This window comes from Phyllobates terribilis, unplaced genomic scaffold, assembly GCF_046119375.1.
Source record: "Phyllobates terribilis strain yellow unplaced genomic scaffold, ASM4611937v1 Scaffold_3__8_contigs__length_932513732, whole genome shotgun sequence".
Lineage (NCBI taxonomy): Eukaryota > Metazoa > Chordata > Amphibia > Anura > Dendrobatidae > Phyllobates > Phyllobates terribilis.
The window spans coordinates 15,015,251-15,028,419 of NW_027362763.1; positions in this window are offsets into that span (position 1 = coordinate 15,015,251).

The window sequence follows — 13,169 nt, forward strand, 5'->3', positions numbered from 1 at the left end:
GCAGCGGTGTCCGCTTCGCGCTCGCCCATGAGATGCAGCGGTGTCCGCTCCGCGCTCGCCCGTGTGGAGCAGCGGTGTCCGCCCGGCGCTTGCCTGTGTGGTGCAGCGGTGTCCGCCCGGCGCTCGCCTGTGTGATGCAGCGGTGTCCGCTCGGCGCTCGCCTGTGTGGTGCAGCAGTGTCCGCTCAGCGCTCGCCTGTGTGATGCAGCGGTGTCCGCCCGGCGCTCGCCTGTGTGGTGCAGCGGTGTCCGCTCCGCGCTCGCCTGTGTGGTGCAGCGGTGTCCGCTCCGCGCTCGCCTGTGTGGTGCAGCGGTGTCCGCCCGGCGCTCGCCTGTGTGGTGCAGCGGTGTCCGCTCCGCGCTCGCCTGTGTGGTGCAGCGGTGTCCGCTCCGCGCTCGCCTGTGTGATGCAGCGGTGTCCGCCCGGCGCTCGCCTGTGTGGTGCAGCAGTGTCCGCTCCGCGCTCGCCTGTGTGGTGCAGCAGTGTCCGCTCCGCGCTCGCCTGTGTGGTGCAGCGGTGTCCGCTCCGCGCTCGCCTGTGTGGTGCAGCGGTGTCCGCCCGGCGCTCGCCTGTGTGATGCAGCGGTGTCCGCTCCGCGCTCGCCTGTGTGGTGCAGCAGTGTCCGCTTCGCGCTCGCCTGTGTGGTGCAGCAGTGTCCGCTCCGCGCTCGCCTGTGTGGTGCAGCAGTGTCCGCTCCGCGCTCGCCTGTGTGATGCAGCGGTGTCCGCTCCGCGCTCGCCTGTGTGGTGCAGCGGTGTCCGCCCGGCGCTCGACTGTGTGATGCAGCGGTGTCCGCTCTGCGATCGCCTGTGTGATGCAGCGGTGTCCGCTCTGCGATCGCCTGTGTGATGCAGCGGTGTCCGCTTGGCGCTCGCCTTTGTGGTGCAGCGGTGTCCGTCCGGCGCTCGCCTGTGTGGTGCAGCGGTGTCCGCCCGGCGCTCGCCTGTGTGATGCAGCGGTGTCCGCTCCGCGCTCGCCTGTGTGATGCAGCGGTGTCCGCTCCGCGCTCGCCTGTGTGATGCAGCGGTGTCCGCCCGGCGTTCCCCTGTGTGATGCAGCGGTGTCCGCTCCGCGCTCGCCCGTGTGATGCAGCGGTGTCCGCTCCACGCTCGCCCGTGTGATGCAGCGGTGTCCGCTTCGCGCTCGCCCGTGAGATGCAGCGGTGTCCGCTCCGCGCTCGCCCGTGTGGTGCAGCGGTGTCCGCCCGGCGCTCGCCTGTGTGGTGCAGCGGTGTCCGCCCGGCGCTCGCCTGTGTGATGCAGCGGTGTCCGCTCGGCGCTCGCCTGTGTGGTGCAGCAGTGTCCGCTCGGCGCTCGCCTGTGTGATGCAGCGGTGTCCGCCCGGCGCTCGCCTGTGTGGTGCAGCGGTGTCCGCTCCGCGCTCGCCTGTGTGGTGCAGCGGTGTCCGCTCCGCGCTCGCCTGTGTGGTGCAGCGGTGTCCGCCCGGCGCTCGCCTGTGTGATGCAGCGGTGTCCGCTCGGCGCTCGCCTGTGTGGTGCAGCGGTGTCCGCACCGCGCTCGCCTGTGTGATGCAGTGGTGTCCGCCCGGCGCTCGCCTGTGTGATGCAGCGGTGTTCGCTCGGCGCTCGCCTGTGTGGTGCAGCGGTGTCCGCTCTGCGCTCGCCTGTGTGATGCAGCGGTGTCCGCTCGGCGCTCGCCTGTGTGGTGCAGCGATGTCCTCTCTGCGCTCGCCTGTGTGGTGCAGCGGTGTCCTCTCTGCGCTCGCCTGTGTGGTGCAGCGGTGTCCGCTCGGCGCTTGCCTGTGTGGTGCAGCGGTGTCCGCTCGGCGCTCGCCTGTGTGGTGCAGCGGTGTCCTCTCTGCGCTCGCCTGTGTGGTGCAGCGGTGTCCGCCCGGCGCTCGCCTGTGTGTTGCAGCGGTGTTCGCTCGGCGCTCGCCTGTGTGGTGCAGCGGTGTCCTCTCTGCGCTCGCCTGTGTGGTGCAGCGGTGTCCGCCCGGCGCTCGCCTGTGTGTTGCAGCGGTGTTCGCTCTGCGCTCGCCTGTGTGATGCAGCGGTGTCCGCTCGGCGCTCGCCTGTGTGGTGCAGCGATGTCCGCTCTGCGCTCGCCTGTGTGGTGCAGCGGTGTCCGCCCGGCGCTCGCCTGTGTGGTGCAGCGGTGTCCGCCCGGCGCTCGCCTGTGTGGTGCAGCGGTGTCCGCCCGGCGCTCGCCTGTGTGGTGCAGCGGTGTCCGCCCGGCGCTGGCCTGTGTGATGCAGCGGTGTCCGCCGGGCGCTCGCCTGTGTGATGCAGCGGTGTCCGCTCCGCGCTCGCCTGTGTGATGCAGCGGTGTCCGCTCCGTGCTCGCCTGTGTGGTGCAGCGGTGTACGCCCGGCGCTCGCCTGTGTGATGCAGCGGTGTCCGCTCGGCGCTCGCCTGTGTGATGCAGCGGTGTCCTCTCTGCGCTCGCCTGTGTGATGCAGCGGTGTCCGCTCGGCGCTCGCCTGTGTGATGCAGCGGTGTCCTCTCTGCGCTCGCCTGTGTGATGCAGCGGTGTCCGCTCTGCGCTCGCCTGTGTGATGCAGCGGTGTCCGCTCGGCGCTCGCCTGTGTGGTGCAGCGGTGTCCTCTCTGCGCTCGCCTGTGTGGTGCAGCGATGTCCGCTCTGCGCTCGCCTGTTCGGTGCAGCATTGTCCGCTCCGCGCTCGCCTGTTCGGTGCAGCAGTGTCCTCTCTGCGCTCGCCTGTGTGATGCAGCGATGTCCGCTCTGCGCTCGCCTGTTCGGTGCAGCAGTGTCCGCTCTGCGCTCGCCTGTTCGGTGCAGCAGTGTCCTCTCTGCGCTCGCCTGTGTGATGCAGAGGTGTCCTCTCTGCGCTCGCCTGTGTGATGCAGCGGTGTCCGCTCTGCGCTCGCCTGTGTGATGCAGCGGTGTCCGCTCGGCGCTCGCCTGTGTGGTGCAGCGGTGTCCTCTCTGCGCTCGCCTGTGTGATGCAGCGGTGTCCGCCCGGCGCTGGCCTGTGTGATGCAGCGGTGTCCGCCGGGCGCTCGCCTGTGTGATGCAGCGGTGTCCGCTCCGCGCTCGCCTGTGTGATACAGCGGTGTCCGCTCCGCGCTCGCCTGTGTGATGCAGCGGTGTCCGCTCCGTGCTCGCCTGTGTGGTGCAGCGGTGTACGCCCGGCGCTCGCCTGTGTGATGCAGCGGTGTCCGCTCGGCGCTCGCCTGTGTGATGCAGCTGTGTCCGCTCGGCGCTCGCCTGTGTGATGCAGCGGTGTCCGCTCGGCGCTCGCCTGTGTGATGCAGCGGTGTCCGCTCGGCGCTCGCCTGTGTGATGCAGCGGTGTCCGCCCGGCGCTCGCCTGTGTGATGCAGCGGTGTCCGTTCGGCGCTCGCCTGTGTGATGCAGCGGTGTCCGCCCGGCGCTCGCCTGTGTGATGCAGCGGTGTCCGCTCCGCGCTCGCCTGTGTGATACAGCGGTGTCCGCTCCGCGCTCGCCTGTGTGATGCAGCGGTGTCCGCTCGGCGCTCGCCTGTGTGATGCAGCGGTGTCCGCTCGGCGCTCGCCTGTGTGGTGCAGCGGTGTTCGCCCGGCGCTCGCCTGTGTGATGCAGCGGTGTCCGCTCGGCGCTCGCCTGTGTGATGCAGCGGTGTCCGCTCCGCGCTCGCCTGTGTGATACAGCGGTGTCCGCTCCGCGCTCGCCTGTGTGATGCAGCGGTGTCCGCCCGGCGCTCGCCTGTGTGATGCAGCGGTGTCCGCTCCGTGCTCGCCTGTGTGATGCAGCGGTGTCCGCTCCGCGCTCGCCTGTGTGATGCAGCGGTGTCCGCTCCGTGCTCGCCTGTGTGGTGCAGCGGTGTACGCCCGGCGCTCGCCTGTGTGATGCAGCGGTGTCCGCTCGGCGCTCGCCTGTGTGATGCAGCTGTGTCCGCTCGGCGCTCGCCTGTGTGATGCAGCGGTGTCCGCCCGGCGCTCACCTGTGTGATGCAGCGGTGTCCGCCCGGCGCTCGCCTGTGTGATGCAGCGGTGTCCGCTCGGCGCTCGCCTGTGTGATGCAGCGGTGTCCGCTCGGCGCTCGCCTGTGTGATGCAGCGGTGTCCGCTCGGCGCTCGCCTGTGAGGCGCTGGACGGAATAGAGCCGGAGTGACCGAAGCTTCAGATCTACCATAGCACTTCAGCCTCATTTTTTGATATCAGTTCATTGCTGGAGTCGTCTCTGAAGGGCGCCATGTGCTTATAACCTGTTTGGGGTGACGTCCTGCTGACAGGCTCGCTTTGTCTGCGGATGATGATGGCGTCACGTTCCCACCATTGGGGATTGTAGGCTCTCCCTTTAGGCTGGCATCCTCCCTCTTCCAGGACGTTCCTCGCCCTGTCGCCCCATCACTGGGCGATGTTTGCTCGGTGTTCGTCCTTCCCGTGGCTTTCTGGCCGATGTATCTGCCGCACGCAGGATGTGATGTCCGCCGCGGTGTCACATATAACCTTCATCTGGTGAATACGGAGAAGACATCGCAGAGCGGGGTGTCGGGGTCTTCACTGGGCGAAGGGGGAGTGTGGGACATTTCAGGGGTCCCTCAGGGCACACGGAGAAGGGAGAGATACAGCAGGACGAGAAGGTGGAAATGTTCTCACCTTCCCATTAAAAAGATGGACGACAGCGAGGAGGAGACCTGACAACGTATCCACAGATGCCAGTAGCCTCCCGGGCGCTTGCTGGTCTGGCCAGTGCGAATGGTGGAAAGGCCCCAACAATCGATCAGCGCCTTCTGCATGGACGCCATAACTGCGGCTCATGGGGGACGGGGAAGATTCGGCTCTGGTACAATCAACAAGCAGCTCGTCCTAGAATCCAGATCATAAAAACACAAAGACGATGGCTCCACCTCACAACAGGGGTTATATATGGTGCAATGCCGGCGGTGCAGGGGTTACAGATGATGCAGCGCTGGCTCTGGCGGTGCAGGGGTTACTGATGATGCGGTGCTGGCTCTGGCGGTGCAGGGGTTACAGATGATGCAGCGCTGGCTCTGGCGGTGCAGGGGTTACTGATGATGCAGCTCTGGCGGTGCAGGGGTTACTGATGATGCGGTGCTGGCTCTGGTGGTGCAGGGGTTACAGATGATGCAGTGCTGGCTCTGGCGGTGCAGGGGTTACAGATGATGCAGTGCTGGCTCTGGCGGTGCAGGGGTTACTGATGATGCGGTGCTGGCTCTGGTGGTGCAGGGGTTACAGATGATGCAGTGCTGGCTCTGGCGGTGCAGGGGTTACAGATGATGCAGTGCTGGCTCTGGCGGTGCAGGGGTTACAGATGATGCAGCGCTGGCTCTGGCGGTGCAGGGGTTACTGATGATGCAGCTCTGGCGGTGCAGGGGTTACTGATGATGCAGCTCTGGTGGTGCAGGGGTTACAGATGATACAGTGCTGGCTCTGGCGGTGCAGGGGTTACAGATGATGCGGTGCTGGCTCTGGTGGTGCAGGGGTTACAGATGATGCAGTGCTGGCTCTGGCGGTGCAGGGGTTACAGATGATGCAGTGCTGGCTCTGGCGGTGAAGGGGTTACAGATGATGCAGTCCTGGCTCTGGCAGTGCAGGGGTTACAGATGATGCAGTCCTGGCTCTGGCGGTGCAGGGGTTACAGATGATGCAGTGCTGGCTCTGGCGGTGCAGGGGTTACAGATGATGCAGTGCTGGCTCTGGCGGTGCAGGGGTTACAGATGATGCAGTCCTGGCTCTGGCGGTGCAGGGGTTGCAGATGATGCAGCTGTGGCGGTGCAGGGGTTACAGATGATGCAGTGCTGGCTCTGGCGGTGCAGGGGTTACAGATGATGCAGTTGTGGCGGTGCAGGGGTTACAGATGATGCAGTGCTGGCGGTGCAGGGGTTACAGATGATGCAGTGCTGGCTCTGGCGGTGCAGGGGTTACAGATGATGCAGTGCTGGCTCTGGCGGTGCAGGGGTTACAGATGATGCAGCTGTGGCGGTGCAGGGGTTACAGATGATGCAGTGCTGGCGGTGCAGGGGTTACAGATGATGCAGTGCTGGCTCTGGTGGTGCAGGGGTTACAGATGATGCAGCTGTGGCGGTGCAGGGGTTACAGATGATGCAGCTGTGGCGGTGCAGGGGTTACAGATGATGCAGTGCTGGCTCTGGCGGTGCAGGGGTTACAGATGATGCAGTGCTGGCTCTGGCGGTGCAGGGGTTACAGATGATGCAGCGCTGGCGGTGCAGGGGTTACAGATGATGCAGTGCTCGCTCTGGTGGTGCAGGGGTTACAGATGATGCAGTGCTGGCTCTGGCGGTGAAGGGGTTACAGATGATGCAGTCCTGGCTCTGGCAGTGCAGGGGTTACAGATGATGCAGCGCTGGCGCTGGCGGTGAAGGGGTTACAGATGATGCAGCGCTGGCTCTGGTGGTGCAGGGGTTACAGATGATGCAGTGCTGGCTCTGGCGGTGCAGGGGTTACAGATGATGCAGTGCTGGCTCTGGCGGTGCAGGGGTTACAGATGATGCAGTCCTGGCTCTGGCAGTGCAGGGGTTACAGATGATGCAGCGCTGGCTCTGGCGGTGCAGGGGTTACAGATGATGCAGTGCTGGCTCTGGCGGTGCAGGGGTTACAGATGATGCAGTGCTGGCTCTGGCGGTGCAGGGGTTACAGATGATGCAGTCCTGGCTCTGGCGGTGCAGGGGTTACAGATGATGCAGCTGTGGCGGTGCAGGGGTTACAGATGATGCAGTGCTGGCTCTGGCGGTGCAGGGGTTACAGATGTTGCAGCGCTGGCGGTGCAGGGGTTACAGATGATGCAGTGCTGGTGGTGCAGGGGTTACAGATGTTGCAGCGCTGGCGGTGCAGGGGTTACAGATGATGCAGCGCTGGTGGTGCAGGGGTTACAGATGTTACAGCTCTGGTGGTGCAGGGGTTACAGATGATGCAGTGCTGGCTCTGGCGGTGCAGGGGTTACAGATGATGCAGCGCTGGCTCTGGCGGTGCAGGGGTTACAGATGATGCAGTGCTGGCTCTGGCGGTGCAGGGGTTACAGATGATGCAGTGCTGGCTCTGGTGGTGCAGGGGTTACAGATTATGCAGTGCTGGCTCTGGCGGTGCAGGGGTTACAGATGATGCAGTGCTGGTTCTGGTGGTGCAGGGGTTACAGATGATGCAGTGCTGGCTCTGGCGGTGCAGGGGTTACAGATGATGCAGCGCTGGCGGTGCAGGGGTTACAGATGATGCGGTGCTCGCTCTGGTGGTGCAGGGGTTACAGATGATGCAGTGCTGGCTCTGGCGGTGAAGGGGTTACAGAAGATGCAGTCCTGGCTCTGGCAGTGCAGGGGTTACAGATGATGCAGCGCTGGCTCTGGCGGTGCAGGGGTTACAGGTGATGCAGTGCTGGCTCTGGCGGTGAAGGGGTTACAGAAGATGCAGTCCTGGCTCTGGCAGTGCAGGGGTTACAGGTGATGCAGCGCTGGCTCTGGCGGTGCAGGGGTTACAGGTGATGCAGCGCTGGCTCTGGCGGTGCAGGGGTTACAGATGATGCAGCGCTGGCTCTGGCGGTGCAGGGGTTACAGATGATGCAGTGCTGGCTCTGGCGGTGCAGGGGTTACAGATGATGCAGTCCTGGCTCTGGCGGTGCAGGGGTTACAGATGATGCAGCTCTGGCTCTGGCGGTGCAGGGGTTACAGATGATGCAGCGCTGGCGGTGCAGGGGTTACAGATGATGCAGTTGTGGCGGTGCAGGGGTTACAGATGATGCAGCTGTGGCGGTGCAGGGGTTACAGATGATGCAGTGCTGGCGGTGCAGGGGTTACAGATGATGCAGTGCTGGCTCTGGTGGTGCAGGGGTTACAGATGATGCAGCTGTGGCGGTGCAGGGGTTACAGATGATGCAGTGCTGGCTCTGGTGGTGCAGGGGTTACAGATGATGCAGTGCTGGCTCTGGTGGTGCAGGGGTTACAGATTATGCAGTGCTGGCTCTGGCGGTGCAGGGGTTACAGATGATGCAGCGCTGGTTCTGGCGGTGCAGGGGTTACAGATGATGCAGTGCTGGCTCTGGCGGTGCAGGGGTTACAGATGATGCAGCTCTGGCGGTGCAGGGGTTACAGATGATGCGGTGCTCGCTCTGGTGGTGCAGGGGTTACAGATGATGCAGTGCTGGCTCTGGCGGTGCAGGGGTTACAGATGATGCTGTGCTGGCTCTGGCGGTGCAGGGGTTACAGATGATGCTGTGCTGGCTCTGGCGGTGCAGGGGTTACAGATGATGCAGCGCTGGCTCTGGCGGTGCAGGGGTTACAGATGATGCAGTGCTGGCTCTGGCGGTGCAGGGGTTACAGATGATGCTGTGCTGGCTCTGGCGGTGCAGGGGTTACAGATGATGCAGTGCTGGCTCTGGCGGTGCAGGGGTTACAGATGATGCAGCTGTGGCGGTGCTGGGGTTACAGATGATGCTGTGCTGGCTCTGGCGGTGCAGGGGTTACAGATGATGCGGTGCTGGCTCTGGCGGTGCAGGGGTTACAGATGATGCAGTGCTGGCTCTGGCGGTGCAGGGGTTACAGATGATGCAGTGCTGGCTCTGGCGGTGCAGGGGTTACAGATGATGCAGCGCTGGCTCTGGCGGTGCAGGGGTTACAGATGATGCAGCGCTGGCTCTGGCGGTGCAGGGGTTACAGATGATGCAGCTGTGGCGGTGCAGGGGTTACAGATGATGCAGTGCTGGCTCTGGCGGTGCAGGGGTTACAGATGATGCAGCGCTGGCTCTGGCGGTGCAGGGGTTACAGATGATGCAGTGCTGGCTCTGGTGGTGCAGGGGTTACAGATGATGCAGCGCTGGCTCTGGCGGTGCTGGGGTTACAGATGATGCAGCTGTGGTGGTGCAGGGGTTACAGATGATGCAGTGCTGGCGGTGCAGGGGTTACAGATGATGCAGTGCTGGCTCTGGCGGTGCAGAGGTTACAGATGATGCAGCTCTGGTGGTGCAGGGGTTACAGATGATGCAGCGCTGGCTCTGGCGGTGCAGGGGTTACAGATGATGCGGTGCTGGCTCTGGCGGTGCAGAGGTTACAGATGATGCTGTGCTGGCGGTGCAGGGGTTACAGATGATGCAGTGCTGGCTCTGGCGGTGCAGGGGTTACAGATGATGCAGTGCTGGCTCTGGCGGTGCAGGGGTTACAGATGATGCAGCGCTGGCTCTGGCGGTGCAGGGGTTACAGATGATGCAGCTCTGGTGGTGCAGGGGTTACAGATGATGTAGTGCTGGCTCTGGCGGTGCAGGGGTTACAGATGATGCAGCTCTGGTGGTGCAGGGGTTACAGATGATGCAGTGCTGGCTCTGGCGGTGCAGGGGTTACAGATGATGTAGTGCTGGCTCTGGCGGTGCAGGGGTTACAGATGATGCAGCTCTGGTGGTGCAGGGGTTACAGATGATGCAGTGCTGGCTCTGGCGGTGCAGGGGTTACAGGTGATGCAGTGCTGGCTCTGGCGGTGCAGGGGTTACAGATGATGCAGTGCTGGTTCTGGCTGTGCAGGGGTTACAGATGATGCAGCTGTGGTGGTGCAGGGGTTACAGATGATGCAGCTGTGGCGGTGCAGGGGTTACAGATGATGCGGTGCTGGCTCTGGCGGTGCAGAGGTTACAGATGATGCAGTGCTGGCTCTGGCGGTGCAGGGGTTACAGATGATGCAGTGCTGGCTCTGGCGGTGCAGGGGTTACAGATGATGCAGCTCTGGTGGTGCAGGGGTTACAGATGATGCGGTGCTGGCTCTGGTGGTGCAGGGGTTACAGATGATGCAGTGCTGGCTCTGGCGGTGCAGGGGTTACAGATGATGCAGTGCTGGCTCTGGCGGTGAAGGGGTTACAGATGATGCAGCGCTGGCTCTGGCGGTGCAGGGGTTACAGATGATGCAGCGCTGGCTCTGGCGGTGCAGGGGTTACAGATGATGCAGTGCTGGTTCTGGCGGTGCAGGGGTTACAGATGATGCAGCGCTGCTTCTGGCGGTGCAGGGGTTACAGATGATGCAGCGCTGGCTCTGGCGGTGCAGGGGTTACCGATGATGCAGCGCTGGCTCTGGCGGTGCAGGGGTTACAGATGTTGCAGCACTGGCTCTGGCGGTGCAGGGGTTACAGATGATGCAGCTCTGGCGGTGCAGGGGTTACAGATGATGCAGCTCTGGCGGTGCAGGGGTTACAGATGATGCGGCTCTGGCGGTGCAGGGGTTACAGATGATGCAGCTCTGGCGGTGCAGGGGTTACAGATGATGCAGTGCTGGCTCTGGCGGTGCAGGGGTTACAGATGATGCAGGTCTGGCGGTGCAGGGGTTACAGATGATGCAGCGCTGCTTCTGGCGGTGCAGGGGTTACAGATGATGCAGCGCTGGCTCTGGCGGTGCAGGGGTTACAGATGATGCAGTGGTGGCTCTGGCGGTGCAGGGGTTACAGATGATGCAGCGCTGGCTCTGGCGGTGTAGGGGTTACAGATGATGCAGCGCTGGCTCTGGCGGTGCAGGGGTTACAGATGATGCAGTGCTGGCTCTGGCGGTGCAGGGGTTACAGATGATGCAGCGCTGGCTCTGGCGGTGCAGGGGTTACAGATGATGCAGTGCTGGCTCTGGCGGTGCAGGGGTTACAGATGATGCAGTGCTGGCTCTGGCGGTGCAGGGGTTACAGATGATGCAGTGCTGGCTCTGGCGGTGCAGGGGTTACAGATGATGCAGTGCTGGCTCTGGCGGTGCAGGGGTTACAGATGATGCAGTGCTGGTTCTGGCGGTGCAGGGGTTACAGATGATGCAGTGCTGGCTCTGGCGGTGCAGGGCTTACAGATGATGCAGCTCTGGCGGTGCAGGGGTTACAGATGTTGCAGTGCTGGCGGTGCAGGGGTTACAGATGATGCAGTGCTGGCGGTGCAGGGGTTACAGATGATGCAGTGCTGGCTCTGGCGGTGCAGGGGTTACAGATGATGCAGTGGTGGCTCTGGCGGTGCAGGGGTTACAGATGATGCAGTGCTGGCTCTGGCGGTGCAGGGGTTACAGATGATGCAGTGCTGGTTCTGGCGGTGCAGGGGTTACAGATGTTGCAGTGCTGGTGGTGCAGGGGTTACAGACGATGCAGTGCTGGCTCTGGCGGTGCAGGGGTTACAGATGATGCGGTGCTGGCTCTGGCGGTGCAGGGGTTACTGATGTTGCAGCGCTGGTGGTGCAGGGGTTACAGATGATGCAGCTCTGGCGGTGCAGGGGTTACTGATGTTGCAGCGCTGGCGGTGCAGGGGTTACAGATGTTGCAGCGCTGGCGGTGCAGGGGTTACAGATGATTCAGTGCTGGCTGTGGCGGTGCAGGGGTTACAGATGATGCAGTGCTGGCTGTGGTGGTGCAGGGGTTACAGATGATGCAGTGCTGGCTCTGGTGGTGCAGGGGTTACAGATGATGCAGGTCTGGCGGTGCAGGGGTTACAGATGATGCAGTGCTGGCTCTGGTGGTGCAGGGGTTACAGATGCTGCAGTGCTGGCTCTGGTGGTGCAGGGGTTACAGATGATGCAGGTCTGGCGGTGCAGGGGTTACAGATGATGCAGTGCTGGCGGTGCAGGGGTTACATATGCTGCAGTGCTGGCTCTGGCGGTGCAGGGGTTACAGATGATGCGGTGCTGGCTCTGGTGGTGCAGGGGTTACAGATGATGCAGGTCTGGCGGTGCAGGGGTTACAGATGATGCAGCTCTGGTGGTGCAGGGGTTACAGATGATGTGGTGCTGGCTCTGGTGGTGCAGGGGTTACAGATGATGCAGGTCTGGCGGTGCAGGGGTTACAGATGATGCAGCGCTGGCGGTGCAGGGGTTACAGATGATGCAGTGCTGGCGGTGCAGGGGTTACAGATGATGCAGTGCTGGCTCTGGCGGTGCAGGGGTTACAGATGATGCAGGTCTGGCGGTGCAGGGGTTACAGATGCTGCAGCTCTGGCGGTGCAGGGGTTACAGATGATGCAGTGCTGGCTCTGGCGGTGCAGGGGTTACAGATGATGCAGCTCTGGCGGTGCAGGGGTTACAGATGATGCAGGTCTGGCGGTGCAGGGGTTACAGATGATGCAGTGCTGGCTCTGGCGGTGCAGGGGTTACAGATGATGCAGGTCTGGCGGTGCAGGGGTTACAGATGATGCAGTGCTGGCTCTGGCAGTGCAGGGGTTACAGATGATGCAGGTCTGGCGGTGCAGGGGTTACAGATGCTGCAGTGCTGGCTCTGGCGGTGCAGGGGTTACAGATGATGCAGGTCTGGCGGTGCAGGGGTTACAGATGATGCGGTGCTGGCTCTGGTGGTGCAGGGGTTACAGATGATGCAGGTCTGGCGGTGCAGGGGTTACAGATGATGCAGTGCTGGCGGTGCAGGGGTTACAGATGATGCAGTGCTGGCGGTGCAGGGGTTACAGATGATGCGGTGCTGGCTCTGGTGGTGCAGGGGTTACAGATGATGCAGTGCTGGCTCTGGCGGTGCAGGGGTTACAGATGATGCAGTGCTGGCTCTGGCGGTGCAGGGGTTACAGATGATGCAGTGCTGGCTCTGGCGGTGCAGGGGTTACAGATGATGCAGCGCTGGCGGTGCAGGGGTTACAGATGATGCAGTGCTGGCTGTGGTGGTGCAGGGGTTACAGATGATGCAGTGCTGGCTCTGGCGGTGCAGGGGTTACAGATGATGCAGGTCTGGCGGTGCAGGGGTTACAGATGCTGCAGTGCTGGCTCTGGCGGTGCAGGGGTTACAGATGCTGCAGTGCTGGCTCTGGCGGTGCAGGGGTTACAGATGCTGCAGTGCTGGCTCTGGCGGTGCAGGGGTTACAGATGATGCAGTGCTGGCTCTGGCGGTGCAGGGGTTACAGATGATGCGGTGCTGGCTCTGGTGGTGCAGGGGTTACAGATGATGCAGCGCTGGCGGTGCAGGGGTTACAGATGATGCAGCTCTGGCGGTGCAGGGGTTACAGATGATGCAGCGCTGGCGGTGCAGGGGTTACAGATGTTGCAGCGCTGGCGGTGCAGGGGTTACAGATGCGGTGCTGGCTCTGGCGGTGCAGGGGTTACAGATGTAGCAGCGCTGGCGGTGCAGGGGTTACAGATGATGCAGCGCTGGCGGTGCAGGGGTTACAGATGATGCAGTGCTGGCTCTGGCAGTGCAGGGGTTACAGATGATGCCGCGCTGGCGGTGCAGGGGTTACAGATGTTGCAGCGCTGGCGGTGCAGGGGTTACAGATGATGCAGCGCTGGCTCTGGTGGTGCAGGGGT